We start from the raw sequence: 23,003 nt of genomic DNA on the forward strand, positions 1-23,003 counted from the left end.
AGGACCTAGGGCTGAAATGAAGAGCTGTCTTTGGTTCTTGGCTGCAAAGGAGAACCAGCAGCTGGATGTTTGGGGGCCACTTACTTGCTCAATCTGGTCGTCTCTCCAGATTCACCTAGGATAAAATGGCGCAGTCTTAATTGCTAATTCTTTAATTTTCTAGGGGTGAATTTTCGCACTCTCTCCTCCTGTTTTTCAACCTGCTCCTTTTCTACTTCTCTATGCTCTGAATAGCTCCCTTTTCCTCCTCCAAGGCTGAAAAGTCTCCTGGACCACCCTTTACCCATCCCCCCCCATTATGAGTAGGGGCCCAGCATCCATGAAAGCCAACTTTCACTGGGTACTTACTATATGATAAGCTTAGTTGTAACGGTTCAACATGGATGGATTCACTCGTTTATTAGAACAACCTTATGGGATAGACAGCAATCAGTCCCATTTTCACAGAAGAGGAAACTGAGGCACAGGGCTACCTAAGCTTAGATTCTGTAACCAGCCTAAGATCACACATCCAGTAGGTGCAAGACAAGACGGGAAGCATTAAGTCCCATCCAGCCCCTGGTCTGAAGCACACTCTGATGAATGACGTGCTAGGGAGCTATCTCCACTGCAAAAGGCTGACCTCTCCAAGGGAAGAAATGGAAGCCAGAAGAATGAAGCGCCCCTTAGGCCACGCTGTGCCTCTGTCCTCTGAGCATTGCTCAGAGAAGTTACAAAAGAGGTAAAATCCCCGTAAGGGGATAAAAGCTGTATAATCACACGTTTTTAATGCCTCTTAAACCTGACGTCCAGCATTTAGTCTCTAAGACTGTCAAGTCCGTCACTGAGCAAGAAGTCTCCACTGCCCTCACTTCCCTATAAAGGAGAAACGGCAAAAGCCCCACAAACCTGAGTCCCACAGGGGGTCCGGCCCCAGAAGCCCCAGTCCCAGGTCGCCGTGGGACCTGCCCCTGCCTGGCGTCCCGCTGCCTGGCGCTCACCCTGCCCTGGACCGCGGTGCAGCCTCCGCATCTGGGAGGAAAAAAACTGCGGCGGGCAGGCGAGCCGGGGCGGGGACCGCGCCGCGGTGGCCGCTCTGCGGCTCGGAACGGGGCCCAGGCTCGGGCCTTACCAGGGCCCCAGCCCCGCCGCGCTCCTCCCCTCCCCCTCCCTCAATCCCACCTCGAGTCCCGCGCCCTTAAAGGAAGTCCATGGCTTTGCCCGGTCACCAACAGGGGTGTCGGCCGGCCCCTTCTGTGCTACGGTGCGGCCGACTTGGGCTCTTCAGGACACCGCCACGTCCTCTGGGTGGGCGCCCGTCGCCTCCTCCCCGGGGTTGACCCCACGGGTCTCCGGGCGATTCCTCCCTAGTCTTTCCAGCCCGTGGGCGGCGGCGGCGGCGGCGGCGGCGCGGTGTGTCGCGGAGCTGTCCCCGCAGAGCCCTCCCGGGGCGGCGATCCGGTCCCCGCGCCGCCTCCGGCGTCTCCCCAGCCTGGCCTCCGCTGAGCCGGCTGCGGTCCACGTGGCTCCGGAGCTCGCAGGAAGCCCCGAGCGAGCCGAAAGCCGAGCCGAGAGCGGGCGGAGGGGGCGCGGGAGGAGGGGTGGGGGGGAGCGGGCCCGGGGGGCGGGCACTGGGCGGAGGAAGGGGAGGGCCGCGCGCAGCCCAGGCGCCCGCCCCGCTCCGGCGCGCCCCGCTCCCGGCCCCGGCCGGCCAGGGAAGCGGCCCCTCCCCGGCCGCCCGCCGGCCCCTCCCGTTACACCCGGGGGAAGGTGTTCCCGAGACCGCTCCCATCCTCACCCCGCCTCCCCGCTTCCCCGGCTCCAGCCTCCGCCGGCGGAGCTCCACTATGCCAGACAGTTTCGACACTTTGCAAAGACAAAGACCAGAGGGAGGAGGAAGAGGAGGACAGGGAGGGCGAGGAGGAGGAGGGAGAGGAGGACGGCGCGATGTGAGCCGGGAAGGGGGCCAGTGCTCGGGACAACCCCCCCTTTAGTCTCCGCGGAGCCCCTCATCTCCAAAGCCGCGGAAACTCCAGCGTGTCTCCGGCTGCGGTGAGTGAGCGCGCCGAGCCCAGCGCGGCCGGGGTGAGCGGGGGGCTGCGTCCGCCGGAGTTGGGGCAGTTTCGAGTGTGTTCTCCAAGTGGAGGGGCGGTTGCCCAGAGCCGGGAACAGAAGTGGTCGGGAGGGGTCTAGGAGGGCTTGACAGTGGAAGTGGGACTCTAGACCCCGGGCGCCCAGGGGAAGACACGCGTAGGGAGACCCCCCCTTCCTTAGCCACGGCGACACCGGGGTCTTCGGGAGAGGGAGGAGGTCCGGGAGGAGGCCGGGTCTCCGGGATCTTTTGCCGTTATTGGAAGAGCTGCTGGGACCTCAGCGGGGAGCCTGCGCCAGGTCTGGGGCAGCGGTCCCCGGGGTGGCCCCAGTGACATTGCACCGGCGCCAGGCTGGAATCTCCCTGGTCCGGGCCGCCAGAGGGCGAAGCGGCCAGCGGGGCCGCCGGTGGGATGAGTCCCCTCGGGGTGGCTGGCTCCGGGGCTTTCGAGTGGAGCGAGGGGCGCGGGGGCCCGCGGAGGCCGCCGGTGATCCGGTCGAGCTGCGGCGGGACAGTGTACGGATCGAGCGTCCAAATCCGCTGCGAGCAGGAGCACATCCGGGAGTTGGCCGTCGCCCCCGGGGACGCCGCCGGCCCACGTTACTCCGGAGACGACCGAGAAGTTGGCGCCCGGGACGCGGCAGCTGGACGTGGCGTGGTGGGCAGGGAGGTATTGGGTGGGCGCAGGGGAGCGTGGCGGGGGTGGTGCGGGTGGCAACTCGAAACTCCGGAGTCCGCCCCAACCCCGTTAGGCGCCGCAGCTGCAGCGAAAAAATCTGACAAAAGTTAGCAACTTGTCTGCGTCTCGTGGGTGTGTGACCTGCGCGGGGCAGGGGCCGCTGTTTGGGAGAGCGCAGGGCCAGGGCAGCGGTGACCCTGGGGCGGAGCGCCCGGATGGGGCTACGGCTAGATTCGGAATCCGGACCGTGGCGCAACTTTGAGCTCCTCCTTTTCGCTGAGCCTGAGTGTGTTTGAGCGTGACCTTGCGGGAGGAAGCGCGGCTGAACTTGAGATGGGGGTTGAGGCTGCGCCCGGGCTGCCTTCAACGTGCCCCGCGGCCCGGTCTCTGGGGACGGGCGTCTGCAGCGTCTGGGTTCCGATCGGCGGCTGGAGCCCGGAGTCCTTCCAGCCTGCTACCCGAAGGTCTCGGCCAGCGCCTGCCACTCGCAGGGCTCGGTGGGGGCGCTCGGCGGGCGGACACGTGCGCGCCCAGAAGTGCGCGAGTGGTGGGGGCTGGGCGGGTCACTGCGTCTCACGGGCTCTGTGTGTCCCGCAGAGGGAACCGGCTTCGTCCCTGAGGGCAGCGACCACTTTGCCGAGGGGCTGCATCAGGCATCCGCCTGGCTCTCACGTGTCCCACCTCTAGGGACTCCTGGCTCCTTCTGGCTCACCACTCTCGCGGGTCCCCTCGCCACGCGGATTTGGGCCGAGATGTCCCCTAGGGAGACAGGGAGCGCCCACCGCCGCTAAGGCTGAGCGTGTGTGTTTGGCCGGAGGGAGGGGGAGGGGTGGAGGAGTGGGGGGAGAAGGAGATTAGCAGAGAACGAGGTTGTCCAGGAGCGGTAGCCACCGCGCCTGACACACAGTAGGGACTAAGGCTGTTTGAAAAGGCCTCTAGATGGAAATGCGCTGGCAGGGGCCGGAATGTCCCCTTCTCGCCTTCTCCTCCCCATTTCTACCACCGAATTTACGTTCATCCCCCTAACCAAGGCCTTTCGGCCTCTAGGCGTGCCTTGAGCACCTACTACGCGCGGGGTTCAAAACTGGGCTGTTTAGAAGCAGAGGGCGGAGCCGCCTGGTGTTCCTTCCCTGGAGCTGCGTAAGGGCGCCCAGGCGGTTCGCAAAAGGCAAGGCGCACTGCCCCCTGCAGGCTGCTACGGAGACTGCTGCTTGTGTCCGAGGTGGGGAAGGGGCGCCGGTGAGGGCACCTTGCCTGAGCTCCTTGGAGGTACCTTCCTGCACCTCTTCTTCCTAACCCCCAAAACCATGGCCTGGTCGTTTTCTAAAATCCCACAGTTGGCTGGAAAGATCGACCAGAGTTCACCAGTCCAGCACACTCCCACCCTCCCCGTAGATCCCAGGTCTTTCATCATCTCCGTCTCTGACCTTCGGGCCTGAGACTTGGAGCTCCCAGAATCTCAGTTTTCATATCTGTAAAATGGGGTCATCACTATCACTTTACAAATGTGTTGCACAGAGTTACATAAAATTGTGCGAATACGTGTGCACGTGTGGATATACGCATTCACGCATTCACACTACATATGCATATCCACATACGGTGACTCAAAGTCTGGGGAGAGGAATCCCATCTTCCAAAATATTTAGTTTTGCTGAACAAATAAATAACAGAATGAGTAGGGGGCCCCTTCCTCTGCCTTTGAACACCTCCACAAGCCTGGCAACGTACTACTGTCCCTGCATTTTGCCAGTCCAGGCTTTACCACCGGGGCAAGGCGAGGGCCTGGGCCGGAGCAGGATCTTCCCCTCACCTCACCGGGTGGGCAGGCCTGCGGAGGCCTCTTGAGCCCTTGGCTGACAGAGAAAACAGGAAGTGTTGCCTGAAGAAATGGCAGAGGGTTTTTTTTTTTTCTTTGCTTTTTTCTTAGGGGGTGTGGATTCTGCTCAATGTGGCTCTGAGTAGCCCGCTTGCTGACCTCAGGCCTGTGTTCCCTTTCCGGGGGCAGGCTAGGCATTCCCCCAGCTGGACACACCAGCAACCCTCTGACGTCAGGGACTTCCACAGAATCGGCTGTCTGGAGCCTTTGGTCCCCTAGGTATGGTGGGGTGGGTCCGTCTTTGGGCCTGGCAGCGAGGGGTCCTTGCAGATCCTGGAGCCTCAGGGACGTGAGGGGCGCTGTCTCCCCTCTGCACCAAGCAACCCCTAGGCCAGGATATCTCCTGGGGGCAAGTTCTCAGCCGCACCCTCCGCCCCCAGGAAGGGGTGCCTTTGAACCTCCTGGTCAGCTCACCTAGCTTGAGTCCCTTGCTGTGTGTGGCAAGCTGCTGACTCAGAGGAGTTATATTTGGACAGAGCTTTGCCTTACGGGATCTAGACCTTAACCCTCTCCCCAGGCTCCCTCCCACACCATGAAAAGCAACCAAAGTAAAGTAAAACAAATCCACCAGTGATCTCCTTATCCTGCTTCCCAATAAATCCTATATATACAAAGGACAAGCACCACCCTCCCGTGGAAGAGCTGGCCTGGTCACAGAGAATTCTAGAATAAGGCTCACATGCCCTTTGTTAAGTTGTGGACCACACGTGTAACCTTCGCTCCCCCCTTGCAGACCCAAGGCTCTGAGAGCGCTCTTCTCTAATTTGGGCACAGGAGCCCAACCTTGGGCCCCAGAGGAAGTCCCAGAGCCAGTGCGCAATTGCTTTGTAATTTGGCACCCGTCTGTTCCAGGCTCTGGTCTCAGTTTCACTCTCTGCAAAATGAGAGGCTTGGAGTTCTGCTGACATGGCCTTGGGGCCGTTAAAGGCTTTCTTCATGAAGACAGCCCGTGCCCTGCTTGTTTTTTGCTCCAGCACCGTCCTCAGAACTTTCCGGGCATTCCTGGCATCACAGACAACAGGGCCACCCCGTGCAATGACGCCTCCTTACTCACTGCGAGTGCTCCAGACTCCCAGAGCCCACGCCCGCTTGGTGAAGTCATTCGTCAGCAATTCTCAGCACCGGACATTGAGAGACGCCCCAGAAGTTTCAGACTCCGGGGTCTGAAACTGGGCAGAGCCGAGGTGGCATTTTGAGGGAGCCCCGATGATGTGTATTGCAAACAGGGACCTGGTGACTTCACCAGGACCAGTAGGGTTCCCACTCGAGCTGAAAATGTTCATAGAAGTCATTTTGTTCAATATTTTCATATTAATTCAAAAATACTGAAGCCCAGAGGGGAAATCAGGGGACCCCGAGTGACAGAGCTGATCTAGAACACCAGTTGGTCTCATGAACTCCAACTGGTGAGTGCCCTGTGTTTTCCCTTCCCCTTACCCCCATTCTTTTCCCTGCACTGAAGTCCTTGTTTCCCTCTTGGAAACCCAACATTCCTTGGGAAGCCTGAGGTTTGACTGTTTCTTGGGTCTTGTTGGGTGGATTGTTTTGATTTCTGTTGATCCAACATTTATTAGGAACTTAACTGTGTTCTACTCACCATGCAAGATGCTGGAAATAGAGAGTTGTAAGAACTCTGATCGACCCTTGTTACCATCCCCCAGAGGTCACCGCGTGGCGGGGAGGCGCACGGGTGCACTTGAAGAGTTTGTGGCAGTATGGTTTGCACGGGGCCGGAGCACGCATGTGCCGAGGGAGGGCTGGGACAGAGAAGGGAGTGGATTCCTGTGCCTTGCGGGACCCACAGGGAAGAATTCACTGGGGAGCCAAAGCCCGAATAACTAGGGAAGTCACACCGCAGGAGAGCGAAGGTAGTTTCTTGCCTGCCTAGAACTGGTATCTAATTAACATGGTGTGCGCCTAGTGAGCCCAAGAAAAGTGAAGTAAAATAAAATAACAGGCCGGATGTAGGTCTGTTCTGCGTGGTTCTGCAGAGGTGAGGGAGCTGGGATTTCAGGGCTTCAGTGATTTGGCCCCATTCCTGCAGTAGGTGTCGATTTCTGGTTTGCTTGGGTGGGATTCATCATTGCCGCTCAGCCAGAATGCAGGTCCCTGAATTGAGATCTTCCAAGGGTTACGGGCACTGCAGTGATGGCCTGTCAAATAGAAAGTAGCTGCTTTGCTTTCGCTTCAAGAAAATACAATTCTGTGCTTTATTTTTCATCCTTGTCCTTAAACTTGATGTCAGAATTACATGGCTGCGTCGAGAGAGGGGGTTTTAAACGGCACGGCAGGCAGGTGGGGGACGGTGCCCAGGTTTTCAGGCACATGACCACATCTAATTGTGTGAGCTCAGGCAGGCCCTGCACCTCGGGGGCTAGGGTTCAAGTGCAGGTGGGTTATCTCAGGACGCACGGTGAGGATTAAAGATCCTGCATGGAAGAGTGCCTGATGCCCCAGCTAAGAGCCTGTGCGGGCGGGTGAGCACAGGAGGTGCCGCTTTCTGGAGGCACCGAATTCAAACAGAGCACTTGGGAAATAAAGGAGTTGACTGAAGGCGGAAAGTTCTGGAAAGCTCATGGAAAAACACTTGACGTACAAGGCCGGTGTTGATGTTAAACGGTTTGTTAATAGCCCCCATTGGAAGAAGCAAGGCCAGACGATGAGGTTACAGGAACAGCGTGCTTTTCTCATTCCTGTGGGTTGTGAAAAAAAAAAAAAAAAAAAAAAAAAAAAAAACTTCGAAAGTTTTTTTATCCCTAGGGCTTGACACGGGGAATTACCAGGAGCTGGAATATGGGGTGGGGTGGGGTGGGGGGAGGGCGGTGGGGAAGTGCACGGGTGGGGGTGCGCCGTGCCCTGAGCCCTTCCTGCGTGGCACGACAGGCTCAGCGACAGGTGCGACCTGTGTCGAAGTTGAACACACGCCGAGTGGACTCGGTCTGTCGGGGTTAGCGCTGGGACGAGTGTTAGAGACAGGACTTTGGTGTCAGGATCCAAAGTCCAGGCAGGGCAACCCCTGGCCTAGGACTCAGGACTCCTAGCTCCTGGGCCTTATCCCATACCAGCGGTTCCCGGCCGAGGACTTAGGTCCATCACCGGACCTCTTGGAGTCTCCCGTTTCCTCAACTGGTAGATGGCCGTCTAGAATTCCCACCCTGCGTGGGACAATTGGGAGGTGCCCCCAGCAGGAAGCCTTGAACTTGCCTTATTGATAATAAATAGAGTCCCATCTGCTTTTCAGTAAGCACTTAGGGTGTGCCCAGTACAGCGGCAGGTATTTTGAACAGAGAAGCATTCTGGGTCCCAGTAGCAAACACGCACTCACAAACTGAGTGGCGGGTTTACCTGAGCCCAGTTACCACCCCCCCCACCGTCTCCTACCCACCCCCCTCGCCCCCCAAGAGGCAGACGGAGGGATGGGTGAGGGGCCCTGGGAGTGTGGCATAGGAGCTGCTAGAAGCCTCTGAAGAAAGCCTGTCTCCTCAACCTGGCAGGGAAGAGCCTGGGAGATAACGCTGCCATCTTGCTGAGTCCTGCCTGCCTTCCACAATCCTTGGGGCACCAGGAGCTGAGCCCAGCCAGCAGCCAGAGGCCAGAGAGTTCCTTACTGGGGCCTCTCAGGAGCAGGACCGCCCCGGAGGGTGATCTGGCACTCACCTGCCTCCTCATTTGATTCTGCAGCAGCCGGGGGCGGGGGTGGTCACAGGATTCCCAAAGGACAGAAGCCGGAGGCAGGAGGGGAACTCCCTTACTCCAGGCCCTACCTCTGGGGCAAGCCGGACTTTTAACCCTTGTTCTCTATTCCCCTAGTAAGATAAAAGCATCAAGTGTAAGATACTATTGGGGCACCTGGGTGGCTTAGTGGGTTAAGCACCCTACTTCGGCTTATCACGATCCCAAGGTTCGTGAGTTCGAGCCCCGTGTCCCAGACCCCGCTTCAGATCCTGTGTCTCCTTCTCTCTGTTTCCTGTTCTCTTTCTCTCTCTCTCAAGAATAAATACACTTTTTTTTTTTTAAAGTGCAAGATATTGTTATGAAGACCTTTGGGACTTCCGTAGCATCTTTGAAAGAAACAGAGTAACCTCAGAATTAGGGTTTTGGTCTGAGGCTTATCACTTACTTCTCAAGGATCATGTTACTTACCTCGTCTGGGTCTCAGTTTCCTCTTCTGTCATGGGGATAATACTCCGTAGAGTTGACGCGAAAAATCAAAGAGTCACTCAACAAATGTTAGCTTTTGTGCACAAGGGTCAGGGTTCAGACGTGTGGTTTTGGGGTTGGTGGTGATTCCTCCTGTCCTTTTAAGCCTATGTGATATTCAGATAATACTGTTTGCATGTTTTTATCTTAAAAGTTTTTTCCTTCCAAAAACATCCGGGGATGTTCTTCTGACTCTGCGTATGTGTATGTGTGTGTACATATTTTTTTCTCCTGTAAAATATGTAGAAGTTCTCTAGCCAAGTCTGATTCTGGAGCCCTTAAGAGAATAAAAAATAACAAGTTAAACAGCCTCAGTCATTCAGAGGTGAGCAGGAAAGGACATTCGTTCCCAATTATTTGGTGGAATTTAAAAAGAGATTGCTAATGACTTTTGGTAGGTCCGCATTTGGGTATGCAAAAAAAAAAAAAAAAATCTTTTTTTTTTTAATTCCACCAGCGACCTTCAAAAAAGAAATCAAACCCAAATGGATATCATTGTGATAGATTTTGCTACATTAAAAAAAAAAAAATCCGTTTGAGTCCACATTGAACTAACAGACCAGAGTGGCTAAAAATTCCCTTCATGAATATTTACTTAGCAGAGGGCTCTTGAGAAAAACCCAACCGAAAAAAAACAAAAAACAAAAAAAAAAAACCCAAAGCAAACCCAGCTTCTTCTCTAACTGAGAGGGTGGAATGACTCCAAAATATTGTTTCATGCTCAAAAAGCCTACAACAACTCCACATGAAAGACGAAAATCCATCTAATTGGGCATTTACCTTTTCAGAAATAAAAGGCTCAGTGGAAAGAAAAGAAAAGGAAAGAAGAAAAGAAAACCTCTTTCCTTGGAAGACTAGACTGGAGCCCAAAATAAATCCCTCGAATCGCTTGGCCCAGTGATGCGGGGCCTCGTTCCCCCTCCCTTTCTTTATTGTGCTATTGCGGTAACGGGCTAAGAGAGCTGCTAGCGGTGTGGGAGCTGAAATACCTCTTGAAACCCCTGACCTCTGCGTTCACAGCCATTGGCATCTGCAGCCCTGACCTTATTTGGACTCCATTGCAGCTCCTCTAGCTGCTACCCTGGGATTAGGGTCCTGCCCAGGTTGCAGAGGAAGTGACTTACCCAAGGTCACACGGTCTCTGCAGGCAGATCTCCCATGTGCCCGCAGTTACCGACGAGCAAAGTGGGTCGCTCCTGGGAAGGCACAAGCCCACGCCTCCGACACACAACAGCACCAGACGGTGGCCTGGCTGCCCCCTCACTCATCTAACTCAGCCCATCGCTCACGGCCTCCACCCCCGCCCCTCCCACCTTGAATGGTTCAGATGAGTCGGGTGGCCTGGTCGACACAAGGGCATGTGAGCAAAGGCAGATCCCTCGGGTTCCCACGTGCCCGGGGTCCGCCATCAGCTCCTCCACGTTGGCGGGGCCAGGATGCAAACTTGTCATCAGCGACTTGACCTTTGATACTGCTTTCCTAGTCTTTATAAAGCAGCCCCGTAAAGTCACTGCTTGTATGTCCCCCCTACTCCCGTTTTACAGATGTGGAAACTGAGGCTCAGCGAAGTGAAGCCGCTTGCCCGAAGTCCCACAGCTAGAAAAGTGGCAATTCCTAACTGCTCCGTTTCTGCCCGAAGCCCAAAATCTCAGGCCTCATGTTGTGTAATTCCCAGGATCATCTGGTGTCTGTACATCGGGGGGCCGGCAAGGGTAGAAATAGACTCCCTCAGAGGTGCAGATATAGAACGCATCGCACGGACATCTGTCCCCAAGCCCACCCAAGCTGCGTGCCATCCCACCCAATGGCCACGGCAAAGGGACCCAGGTTCTGTAGCCTCTTCTTTGGCGGGAGGGCGGTCCTGATTGTCCTCTGCACGCTGTGTCCCAACGGGTGGGGCTCCAAGGCTTTTTCCCTGCCTCACCATTTGCTGCCGGCTGGATGGGTTTATTGAGCTAACCTTGATAGACTTGCCGGATTTTTCTGCCTCCGTGTCGGACCCTGTGTTGCCGATGGCAAGCACCCTTCCTTTGGGTTGTACTCATACATTGAATTCTGAGATCCCCATGGTGCCTGGGGATTGAGGAAGGTCTGGGAGCCCGCGGGGGTCGGAGACAGGGCCGTGAGCAGCAGGAAGGCTTAATATGAAGCTTGTCACCAGGCATGCAGACCCACCCAGGTCCCCAGGCAGGTGTCTTTGAGCGACCTGCTCCAAGTAAAATGATTAGTAGAAGTTGCTGTTGCAACACTGGAAAATTCCCTTTTAATAACATCTTCACAATGGAGAGAAAGGTCTGCTGTTGTTCTCCTGCCTCGAAAACACCGTTAATCCTACCACCTGGTGGAGAGTCTGATGAATAAAGACCTTTGCTTGGGAAACGTACGAGCGGCCACAAACAAGAATGTCCTTGTGGGGGGTATTCCTGGTTGTTGCTAAAGCAAAATCTTAGATGTGAGACCTCAGTCTTCCGGCAAAAAAAGGAAAGTAAAATGAAAAAGGGAGATTAGAAGCCAGCGAGGTCGTGCTCCCCCACCTACCAGAAATTTCCAATGAAAATCACGCCTCTCGGAGTGGTTTGAAGAATTGGTTCCGACGTGGTTTTTCTGTCTCCTGCTAGCTTTTCTGTCTCTACCTATGACAGGGAACAAACTGAACTAAGCAAAAACGATCTGTGAACTCTAGGATCATAAAAATTAAACTGATGTCTCTACCAGGCCAAACGTCCAAACAAGGTGAAAAAATTTACTGGCCCCGGACACAGCTTTGAAGAGCAGAATATCTCCGCTTCGTTGGGAATCTGCCCTGGGGTGAAGTAAAGGAGGTTTCTCCTTTCCCGCGAGCAGGAGTCACAGTGTCAGAAGCTGTGACGGGTTCCGGAGCCGGGGGGGGGGGGGGGGGGGAGAGGAAGGTGTGTTTGAGTAGATTGAATGATAACACATTACAGACGTTGCACGTTTATAGAGCATGAAACAAGAAGGAATTGTAAAATCCCAGCATTTGCAAAGAGGCTTAGCAGTGCCCTTGTTTAACCTTCCCCTATTCCAAGATTTCAATTATTCATCTACTGAGTCATTCATTGATTCGCTCAATAAAGGTACTGGCTCTGCCGCGTCTTAGCTGTGTGACCTTGAGCGAGTTGCCTAACCTCTCTGTGCCTCCATTCTTCATCAGTAAAATATGGGTAATAGTACCCACCTCCCAGTAGGTACTAAACGAGCACTAAATGAGTTGGTACTTAGTGTTTAGAACGGTGCCCTGCAGAGTGCCCACTCGAAGTGCTTGCTTTGGTCGTCATGATCCTTGTTCAAGTTAGAAACCCCTTGCACGGTGTCCCGGGAATTGTTTCCTCCCTTCCACCCTCCCCTGTGGTGGTTCTGCGTCTGCTCGAACACCGCTAGTGATAGGCGAGATCCGTGCCCCACGCAGTGACCCTTTGCTCTCTGGTCACCTCTATGGATTAGGAAGCTCTCTGCCACACAGACCTTCCAGCCGTGGAGGGCTTCCTGGAGGAGGTGACAGGGTGCAGCTCTGGGGCTGTCCGAATTTAAGGCTGAGAAGTGGTTTGGGCTTATGAAGCTTGGGGGTGGCACTGGACCCTGGAGGCACCTAAGACTTTGACACGACAGTTTAGATATTCCCTGCCCCCTACTTCACAGCTAAGCAGACAGAGGGCCAACCTGTGTGATTCCTCAGCCCGTTAGCGGGCAAAGCCGGGGCGAGAAGCCAGCCCGCAGTTCACAGCTGCCAAGTCCTGCCTTTACCGCTGGGTTTCTGCCCGACTTGGGAAGCTCGGGGTGTCCTAGAGAGCGAGCCTCCCTTGTCCTCCCCAGGCCAGCAGCCAGGGACCCCAGCGGCCGGGTCTCCTACGTGACCCCCTGCGCCAAGCCCTCTCTGCTGCTCTGTTGGCACAGTGCTTACACCACAGCCTCCCAGACCACCCCTGCCCACGGGCTCCTGTAGACCTCCCTCTGAGCAAGGCTGGCTTGCGTTTTGTGAATTCTGGCGGCCGTCTGCCCTTTTATCCCTCCGGAGTTTGTGCTCAGGAAATACCGCGTTCTGGACATTTCGGGCTCATTTAATGTTCTAACCAGGGCTCTGCGGTCATTATTGTTATCAGTGTTTTGACAGTTGGGAAAGCTGAGGTTCATTAAAGTTGGCCGTTGGGCCTAAGGTGCCCCAGGTTGAGTCGAGCGGGGGTTGGGGGGGGGCTGTTACACCCCCCCCCCATCTCGCGTCACCAGATCCTGCTGTGACACACCCACGTGGCAGACGTTTCCTGGGTCCAGTGTGTCTGGTCTGACCGCCCGCACTCACACACCCCTGCCAACCTGCCCCCCACCTCCCTTCCCTTCCCTTTGTTCTGAAGAATCAGATAAGAGGCCAAAAGAACAAAGCCCCCCCTCCCCCCCTACTTCACCAAGCCATATTTCAAAGGGCTATAAATAGGACGGTTAATGGTGGCACTCCAGGTCACATTCAGCACGGACAGACTCTGAGTGACGCCAGCCCTGTCCTCTGGCTCAAGGTTTCCATGGTCAGCACAACTTTGCTTTCTTCACTTCCTTCCCTTTTTCTTTCTCCCCCCCACCCCCGCCCTCCTTCTTTCCCCTCGTCCACAAACTGTTGTTCAAAAGTACATAGTTGTGCCTCCCTAATTAGGCCGCGGTTGCCTGGAAAACAGACACAGGCGTCTTATTTCACAATCCCTCCTAGATCTGAGCGCGATTCTGGGCAGTACAGAGAAGCCGGGAGGCCCAGAGGAGGCTGCTAGGCCTCCAGCGTCTGTCTCCCTGCCCTGAAGGCGAATTCAGGTTCCCCAGCGAGGAAGGCCGAGGGGACACCTCCGGGAAGGGCTGGGGCCGGAGGGGGCGGCGAGGGCCAGGAGAACACCGGCTCCGGGGCAGAGTGTGGGGGCCACCGTTTGTCATCTCTGAGACTGGGGCAGGTGACTTCCATGTCCGAGCCTCAGTCTTCCCACTGGTGCTCTGTGGCCGCACCACCCATCTTCCTGGCTGGGAGCTGGGCTCAACAGAACAGGAGAGGCGGGGGCATGGGGGAAAGCCCCAGAGAACATACAGTTTTCAAGCTGGAAGACGGTGGGATCTGGTGACAGTGGCAGTGAGGGTGGAAAGAGCCAGCGCCCAGGGGACCTCATGGAGGAACCCCGAGACGGAAGCAGGGCACCCCCCGCCCCCGCTTCGTGTGCTTGGAGGAAGCGGGTTGTAAGAGAGGAAAATGGCAAGGTTGCGGTTTGGGGGTTCTGAGCAACCTTCAGTTGTTCATAGTGAGGTACGACCGAGGTTTCTTTACCTGCTTCTAGAAAGAGGCGTAGCCAGACCTGCGTTGTTGGAAAACCAACAGACTGAGGCTCGCGGCGGATGGGAGGGAGCGGCCCGGTTCTCGCGGGAGTGACGGCCAGCCGTGTTTGGGGTGTTTGTCTCGGGTGAGAAGTTCCCGCGTCTTTATTTCTCTGGGCTTGGAGAACAGACGGCACTCAGTGCTGGGAACCAGAAGCTGAAGCCGCCGCAGAGCTGGGCGCCACTGAGGATGTTAGGGAGCCCAGAGCAGAGGTGCAGGCCAGTGAGCCGCCCCAGCGCCCCCTCAACTTACACATCTGTGGGGTGTGAGGTGGGGAGACGACCTTCTAGAGCCCAGCCGGGCCAGAAGGCGAGGAGACGGGTCTGTTGTACGAGGCGACCCTGACTTTGAATTGCACCTCTGCCCCTCGCCGAACCTGCGGCCTTGGGCCAACGACCTAACGCTTTCAGAGCGTCAGTTTCCACATCTTCGAAATGGGGGTCAGCCTGCCCCCGGCCACCAGAGGACTGCTGCACAGACCGAATGAAATCACGCGCATAGGCTGCTTAGCCCGCTGCTGGCCTCGTCGTCCACATCCATCCATTCGCTGTCGGTAATCATAACGTCTCCCCGAAGCTGCCAGACCAGCGCCTGGCCTCCGAATTCAGAAATGCACTGGGTCGGAGAAACCGCCCCCAGCCGAAGCCCTGTCAGAGGGGGAGGGGACGCACGACAGGACAGCCCTCCCAGGACAAGCGTGTGTACTTCCTGCCGGGTACAGTGCCCTTCCTGCCAGCCCGCCAGGCCGGGCCGGCTTCCTCAGCCCCTGGGCCGCGAGAGGGGGGGACACGGCTGCCTCAGGAAGGGGCCGCTCAACTCCTCTACCCTGGAGCCGGCCCAGGCACCCGTGGCTCCCCTGCCCTGCACCCTGCTCCCAGCTGGCCAGCAGCCCTGCTCTGGGTACCCAGCTCCTACTCCAGGCGTTTCTGGGTCATCTCACTGCCCAGCTTCTGATCTGTCCCTGCACCTGCCTACATCTGGGTCGCCCGTCCCCGTGGCAGACAGATCTGCCCGTCTCTGTGTTCATCGCACTCTCCACGGTCGTGATCATCGTGTTCCGGACAGGAACTCGGATTAAGAAACCACCCACTTGTGCACCGACAGGCTCCCCCTGGGGTGCAGGGTGGCGCGGCTGCCGGCTGTGTGCCCGCACCCCTCCCCACTGGGCGGGCTCCTCACGGGCAGAACCCAAGAGTGTGCTGTGGTCCCTGCCAGGGCCGAGCAGCGAGCTCGACGGGCGCACCCGAGGCTCAGTGAGTGCGATTGTGAAGTACGCCATGCTGGGCAGGGTAGGAATTGGTTTATCCCTCGGCCTCCAGTCTTGACTGCGTCCTTGGACGAGTTGCTTAGCCTCTTCAAGCCGCCAGGTACTCATCCGCAAGATGATGCAAATAATAGTTCACATGACATCCTTGTGAAGATTAGCAGAGCGTTGGAGAACACAGGGCTTAGTTTGGGAAAGTGCCCGTGAGCCATTACGAGTGGCCTCGGAGGCTCTCACTACTGCGAGTTTTACTTCATTGCCGTTGTTGTTAAAGTGATTTCGTGTTGGTTTTTATCCGCTTGTTTCGCAGTAGAGCCTTGCAAAGTAGTGGAAGCAGGTGTGGTGTCTGTTTTACTAAGGAGCAAACTAAGGCTCAGAGAAAGGCCGTTTGTCTACAGTCACGCAGCCTGGCTTGACCGGCCTCTCCTGGTCTGTCGCACCTCCGGCAGCAAGGCACATTATTTTGGAGTATGACATGGCCACCGGCCTCTGGGAACAGACTCCTGTACCTTTAAAGGGCAGCAATATTACTCAGCTGGGCCCAGCGTTCACAGTTATCCGGATCATCACTTCTCGCGTGGAGGAGAAAGCCGTGATTTATTAAGCGAACCGGCCGCACTCCTCCAGGGGTGATGCAGAGTTTTGCCTCCAGCCCCCTCCTCTGCTCCCCAAAGAAACAAAATCAGAGAACAAAACCCCCTGACGAGATGTATCGTGTTCTATTGCATGATGGGAAGGAACGTCAAAAAGAACGTCAGGGGGCTCGCCGATGGTGATGCTGTTAGGGGCAAAGAAGGAATGACTAATGGGCCCTCATCTCCCACGTAGCGGATAGAGTTGGTGGACGTGGTTTTTGCTTCCAGATCTGGTTTAAACCCAGCAGTTGGCTTCTGAGGGCCTGGGCCGGGAGCGGCTACCAGTTGGATGGATAGAAATGAAAGGGCGAAGGCCCGGGAGAGGAAAGGTAGGGAAGCACGTGGAACGTAGGGAGATGCAGGAGGGCAGGGTGCTGCGGGAAGAGAACCACCTCGGAAGAGGTTTTCAGGGTGCGTGTTGAAAAGCAAAGGCCAGGAGAATCTCCGTGCATAATAGCTAGGCTGCTCCCTGGGACCAACAGGTGCAGAGTGGGGTAGTTACCTTCTCTGCGCGCTTAGCGCCCCAGTTGTGTGTCAGGAGCTGAGAAACGGAGGCCACGGAAGGTGGGCGACACCTGGGGGACAGCTGTAGTTTGGAAAAGCCCCGCAGTTGCAAGCTCGCCAGGTCGGGGCCAGGAATCCCGTGCAAACGAATGAAGGTAAGCACAGCAAGCCGCGGGTGCCCGACGGCAAGGTGGCTACCCCAGCTTGGAGTGTGGAAGGGAGTACGTTAAAGAAAACATCTCGGACGGGTGACACGTGAATGTTTCTGTTCGTTCTCTCACTCAGGAAACAGGAACTGACTTTGTCCCACGCGGTAAGCCGCGTGCCAGGTGGCGGCGGCGGAATGACATGTAGCACGGGCACACCTGTGACCCCAGGGAGTTATCAGGCCAGTGGCGCATGCTGTTTGGGAGCGCAGGGAATTCTGGGCAGTGGCGGGGACTGGCCTCTTCGAGGCGGCCGGCAAAGCTGTCCCTGGGAAAGGCCGTCGGTACTGAAATCCAAAGAGCGTGTGGACAGCACAGAGGGAAAGAGGACAGTGCCAGCTGGTGATGGGAGGGAGGAAGGTCAGGGTTGCAATTTACACGGATCCCTCCGGGGGCTGCCAAGAGCAGGGAAAGGCATTAGAGGAGGTGGGAAAGGCAGGTCCAGTCAGGAGGCTGGGGCAGTGAGCAGCTCACCTTAATTCTTCTTTCAGACAACAGGGGCTGAAAAGAAAGTTCCATCCTGGGCGCTTGCATTTGCTGTGACACTGAGCCCCAACTGCTGTGGCTCGGGCCACTTCGCGTGTCGTCTGTGGCCACATCCCGCCCCCTCAGCGAGCTCCAAATAGAATCTATTTATTGTCAACACCAGGCGCCTTTAGACAAATCGTGGGTCGGTCTGTAACTAAATCCTGCTGACCTTACATCTAAAATAGCTCTTGAACCTCCCATATCTCCTTTATCCCCCAGCCCTGCCTTAGTTCTGGCCCTCCTCCTCTCTGGGCAATCACCCACACAGGCCGATCTTTCGTTTTATTATCGTGATGATTAAAAAGAAAAAAATGAAACCCAAGTTAGTTAACATATAGTGTAATAGTGATTTCAGGAGTAGAGTTCAGTGATTCGTCTCTCACATATAGCAACCCCAGAGTTCATCCCAACAAGTGCCCTCCTCAATGCCCATCCCCCATTGACCTGTCTTTGTAAGTTGCAAGTTGATCGTGTTTTATCACCATCGCGGGCAGTGTAAAGCTTACTTAGTGATTGCATCGGGGAGCTTTCCCTGCGTAACAAGCAGCTCCAAACCTTAGTGCCTTAAACAGCAAACACTTGTTATCTCTCCTGAATCTGTGGGTTGATTGGACGCTCCTTGTGGTCCCGGCAGCTTGGCTGGGACTCAGTGGTGTGGTCCACGCACTGGGGGGGGCAGCCGGGCTGGCTGGGATGCCTGGGGCCTCTCCCATGGTGTTTGTCCTCCTCCAGGGGACCAGCTCAGGGGCCAGTGTGGCCCCAGAGTGATTCCTAGCAGCGAGGAAGGGGAAGTTTTGGGCACAAGCGCCTTTGAAGCTTTTTGTCTTTTGTTATTGGCTCACTGGCTAAAGCAAGTGACATGGCCAAGTTCGGATTCAGAGGGTGGAGAAGTGGACCTCAATTCACGTGGGGAGAGGGAGCAAAACCACTCTGCAAAGGAGCGTGCGTACACGGTGGCCGGAGCAAATGGGAGGGGCCGTTACCGTACGCACCTGTCCTGGCGGCGAAGACGAGGACAGTAGAACCAGACAGAATGGGGGTGTCCCCTTGGGGGCCGCTCTCTACCCCTTACTGCCTTTGTCATCTTGCTCAGGGTTGCTCCCAGGAGCTCTCCCAGCTCCAGCTGCCCATCCATTGAATGGGAATGATCCTGGAGACCACCCCAGGGATTTCGTGAGACAACGTGTGGTCGGTACATCTCTCAGTGCTTGGGGCACAGTAAGAATTCAACGGAGGGTCTCTGTTCTTACTCAAGGGTGAGGCCTTCCCAAACCATCTCCCACCCGGCCTCCCTGGTGCATCCTAGCCCTGATCTCACATACATTTTTCTTTTCTCGTCTTCCTCACAGACCCTTTCCCCAACCCTTTTCTTTTTGCCAAAAGGCGTTTCACTTGAGCAAGGAGCAGCTGAAACGATCCATCTGGCCTCCTCCTGGGTTGGTCATTTCTCCCTTCGCTCTGCCAAATATCATTCACGTCCTTGTATCGTGTTGCCATGAGATGCTTATTTATTTTTCTGTCCTCTCCACCAGCCTGAGCTTCTTAAAGGTGTGAACTATGGTTTACTCACCTTTCTGTCTCTGGTGCTTGGCTGTGTGCACTGAACGGGATAGGTGTTTCTTTCAAAAAAATACTTGATGTCTAAATCACTGGGTGGGTGTGTGGGGCATTGGGCGAATGCCTTTTAATCATCCTGAGTCATTTTCAAAAGACCACGAATGAGCAAAATGTCAAAAATGACTTCAGCTTTTCTCCTCTTCCTCTTCCCTTCCAGTTGGGACCGTTTTCAGACTCCACCTTTCTGACCTGGAAATGCCAGAAGTGATCATCATCGCCAGGGGCTGTGGCGAGCAAACGTTTTGAGCTTTGTGGCCAGGACCGGAAGTGGACATTCCCTGGGCATACTTAGGTAAATGACTGCCCTCTTCCCCTTGCACGAGTGAGAGGTATTGTCTTTTCTGGTTTCTTCCGTAGAATAATCTTGAGTCGCGGAGGAGAGATGTCTTGTCTTGATCTCTTTATAATTTGGCCTGCCCTCCCCGGGGACATTCCGTCAAGAGGGAAGGCTTTCTCCTAAAGGGAAAAATGTAGGACCGTTAGGATATCAAGTGACCTCTTTTTCTTGAAAGGAAAGCCTTCTGTGTTTTCATTAAACAAGTACTTAAAAACCGGATTGGGAACAGCCTCGTATGACCAATGCCTGCCATGTCAAAGAAGGTCTGGAATGACGCTGTGTTGGAGAGAGCATCAGCAAACAACTATGACCCATAGGACAAAACTGGCCTGGCCATTTTTTGTGAATAAAGTTTTATGGGTACCCAGCCACACTCCTCTGTTCAAGTATGTCTGTGGTTGCTGTCACAGCACAAACAGCAGTGGTGACAGAGGCTGTGTGGCCTGAGAGCCTGAAATATTTAGTCTGGTCCTTAATGGAAAAAGCGTGCCAGGCCCTGGACTAGAGTTAAGCTGTCCGCAGGTAGCCCCTCCATATACAGCTATTTAAATGTTCATTCACTAAAATTAAACAAAATTAAAAATTCAGCCCTCACTCAACACTGACCACATTTCAAGTGCCCAGTAGCCACATGTGACCCATGGCTACCATTTTGGACTGTGCACATGGAGAACGTTTCCATCAGTGAGGAAGGCGGGCTTGGGGAAACTTTGATCGCCCTGCCCTGGGCTGTCTCTCTTCGATCTGCCAATGTTTAACTCAGCTTGGATATCATGGCAACCACTGTGGAAGAAGGAAGGTTGGTGCATGTATTTGTGTGTGTGTGGCTGTTCTATATGATTATTGGTGAGGACATCTATATCTGTGTCTACCTGCCTTGTCTATAAACATGGAATTACTTTTAAAATTTCTTTGGACAGCCAGCCTGTGGTCGCTGTATATAATTCCATGTAAAAACTAAGCCACTTGGACCTTAGGATTTATCGGTTTTATATATACAAATAGGTTGATACAAATATGAGCCTTTCTGTGGTCGTAGGAAGGTCAGACACAGTATGGGGTCTCCTGAAAAGGGGAAGAGGCAATGGCCATAGTGTCTCCATAGGCTGAAGATAGGGGCAAGGGAGGTGAGAAACGAAGAGAGGAGGAAAATGAGCTAAAGGTACGATTTCGGTGAGTCTTGAGAGAATGAGGAGTGATGGGGACAAAAGATGATAGGGAAAGGACTGTGGGTTTACTTTTAAAGAACGTGTTACACACATTAATGATGATTGGGACCTTATCACATCCCAGAAATGGTCTGAGCACAGAAGACCCTTGGGGAGAAGCTTGGACTTGGCAATAGTCCCGCCATCTTGGATGGGTCAGGACTGGGGGTATAATAGGAGGTTCCTCTTATCGAATAAGGCAGTGCAGTGCAGAATAAGAGGCCCAGTCACTGAGATGCCCAGTGTTTACGGATGGGTCTGAAGAGGGAACAGAAAAGAAACTCTAGGTATCCAGGAGGTCTATAGGCAAAGGCTCTAGGTTGTGTCTTTAGGAGCTGGGCTTAGTCGACCTTGGGTTGCCCAGGAACTAGCAAGAACAAAGCAGAGATTCGGACGATGGCAAAAGATTGAATTGATATGTGTCCGTACGTGTAGATCTGAATGGGCCCTACCTCTCTTCTCTTGGTTGGTCTTCAAACTCAGCACCGTTGCAGGTGAGGGCTGGAAGCACCTGAAACGGGTGTTTCCATAATGGACCTTCAGACAATGGAGTTGAATGCAGATATGAAGTAATTAGAAGTCACAGTAAGAAAAGGTATTGAGTTTTGTGTAGTTAGTATCAAGCACATCAGGGATAACAGGGGTGATGGTGATGATATTGACAGTGATAATATCATCTATCCATTTTCAGCTTATTATGTGCTGGGTACACTGTTCTGGTAACAATAATATTATAAGAGCTTCAGATTATTTTGCTAAGCACTATATTCACTTTTTCTCAGTATATGAACCCAGGGTATTGTTTCAATTGATTTTTTTTTCAATTACTTTGTCTTGATATAATTGCAGATTTACAGATAAGTTGCAAAAAACAGCCCCCAAAGATTCCCGGGGACCATTCACTCGGATTCCTTAAGTGTTAACATTTTATTATTTTTGTTCTATCCTTTCCTCTCTCCATTTTTTCCTAAAATCAGAAAATTCTTACAATGACGATACAACTGAGGCAGAAACTTAACCTTGACTTGCTACTATTATCTGATCCTTAGGCCTTATTCAGATTTCAGCAGTTGCCCTCTGCGAGGTCCTTCATAGCAAAAGAAAGCCCATTTGGTATGTGCCCTTCTTGGAAAACTTCCTTAGTCTTACATTTTGTGGCATTTTTGACATGTTCAAGCCAATTATTTTTCAGACTCTCCCTCAGTGTTTGATGCTCCCTCGTGATCCGATTTAGATTGTATGCTTTTGCCAGGCATCCCACAGAGCTCGTGGGGTGTCCTGAAGGCCTCACATTGGAAGGCTGATGCTGGGCTGTCCCATTCCTGCATTGTTGGCTTTATCAGTTGGTTAAGGATGGAATCAGCAGTTGGTCAAGGAGCCTTGGATCCTTTCGGTGGAGAATGGCATCTAGAAATAGCCTCTGGTCACAAGATGTGTCCATTGCTACTGAGGGAGCATTGCCTCTAGGCCCTCTGAGCAGGCAGAGCTGAGAAATGGGCAGTGTGTGTGTGTGTGTGTGTGTGTGTGTGTGTGTGCACGTGTATACCTATAGATTTGTCATACATATACACACATCCGTATTTATAGACATGTGTATACACATCTGTATATACACCCATATACGTCATATGTATGTGAATATCCATACATAGGTACATCATCGAGATCGTTTCTAAATCAACTGATGTATTAAAAACACCACGAGCGCACACGGGAGATGCTGGCTACAACGTTCTTGATATCCACATCTGTCTTCCTGACGCTGAACAGTCACCCAGGCCCAGTGCCAATACCACAGACCATCCCATTTATTAAACTATAGATCAGGCCCTGTTCCAAACTCTTCCCTTACCGTGACCGCTCATAACAGCCCAGTGGCCCACGTACGGATGAGGAAACGGGAAAGGAGAATTAACTTACGCAAAGTGACACGGCTGGTAAATGTGGCAAGTTTACAGCGGGTGCCTGTTTGCCTGTTGGCACCGGACCAGATGGCCGGGGGAGACCCCGCTGCCTCGGATGAAAAGCCGAGCCAAAGGCGGGGCAAGTGTTCGTCCCCGTGGATCCAAGACCGCTGACGCCCAGAGCAGCAGGAAGGCGAAAGCACGGTGGTGGTCACTTCCTTCACTCCCCAGGAAATGTTTACAGGCGGCGTCCCTGACGGAGTCGCGAAACACACAGCAGGGTGTGCAGAGATGCACATGGGGCGCAGGAGCGTGCAGCCGTGGGGGACTGTGTGTATGTGCGCACGAGCGTTTTCGTGGGGGGAGGGGTGTTGTGTGGCTGCTCTCCTGGGCTTGCAAAGACCTTGATCAGGTTGAGGGTGTGAATGCGGAAGTGGGCGTCTCCGGGGGAGAGGGCATTTCCTGTCTTGCAGTAGGGGTATTCCTGGCCCAGTTGCTCAAGCTCAGAGGCTTTTGTATCCCTAGCTGCCAGCAGGACGATTGTAGGTTGTGAATTTGACGAATGCTAGTGTGAATAGCGTGTGCGTTAACAACGATTCCTGAGCTCTTTCT

At 54.5% G+C, this 23,003-nt stretch overlaps 1 protein-coding gene across 1 annotated transcript in view; it reads left to right on the forward strand.

Annotated features, from left to right (window-relative positions):
* Nucleotides 1–1,734: 1,734 nt before the first annotated feature.
* The window catches only part of ST3GAL1 (ST3 beta-galactoside alpha-2,3-sialyltransferase 1), a 95,272-nt gene continuing 74,003 nt past the window's right edge, over nt 1,735–23,003 (forward strand). Inside the window, 2 exon segments of the mRNA XM_030303993.1 lie at nt 1,735–2,031; nt 19,100–19,234. The gene's annotated coding sequence lies outside the window, so the exon portion shown is untranslated.

This window comes from Lynx canadensis, chromosome F2 (genome assembly GCF_007474595.2).
Source record: "Lynx canadensis isolate LIC74 chromosome F2, mLynCan4.pri.v2, whole genome shotgun sequence".
Taxonomy (NCBI): Eukaryota; Metazoa; Chordata; class Mammalia; order Carnivora; family Felidae; genus Lynx; species Lynx canadensis.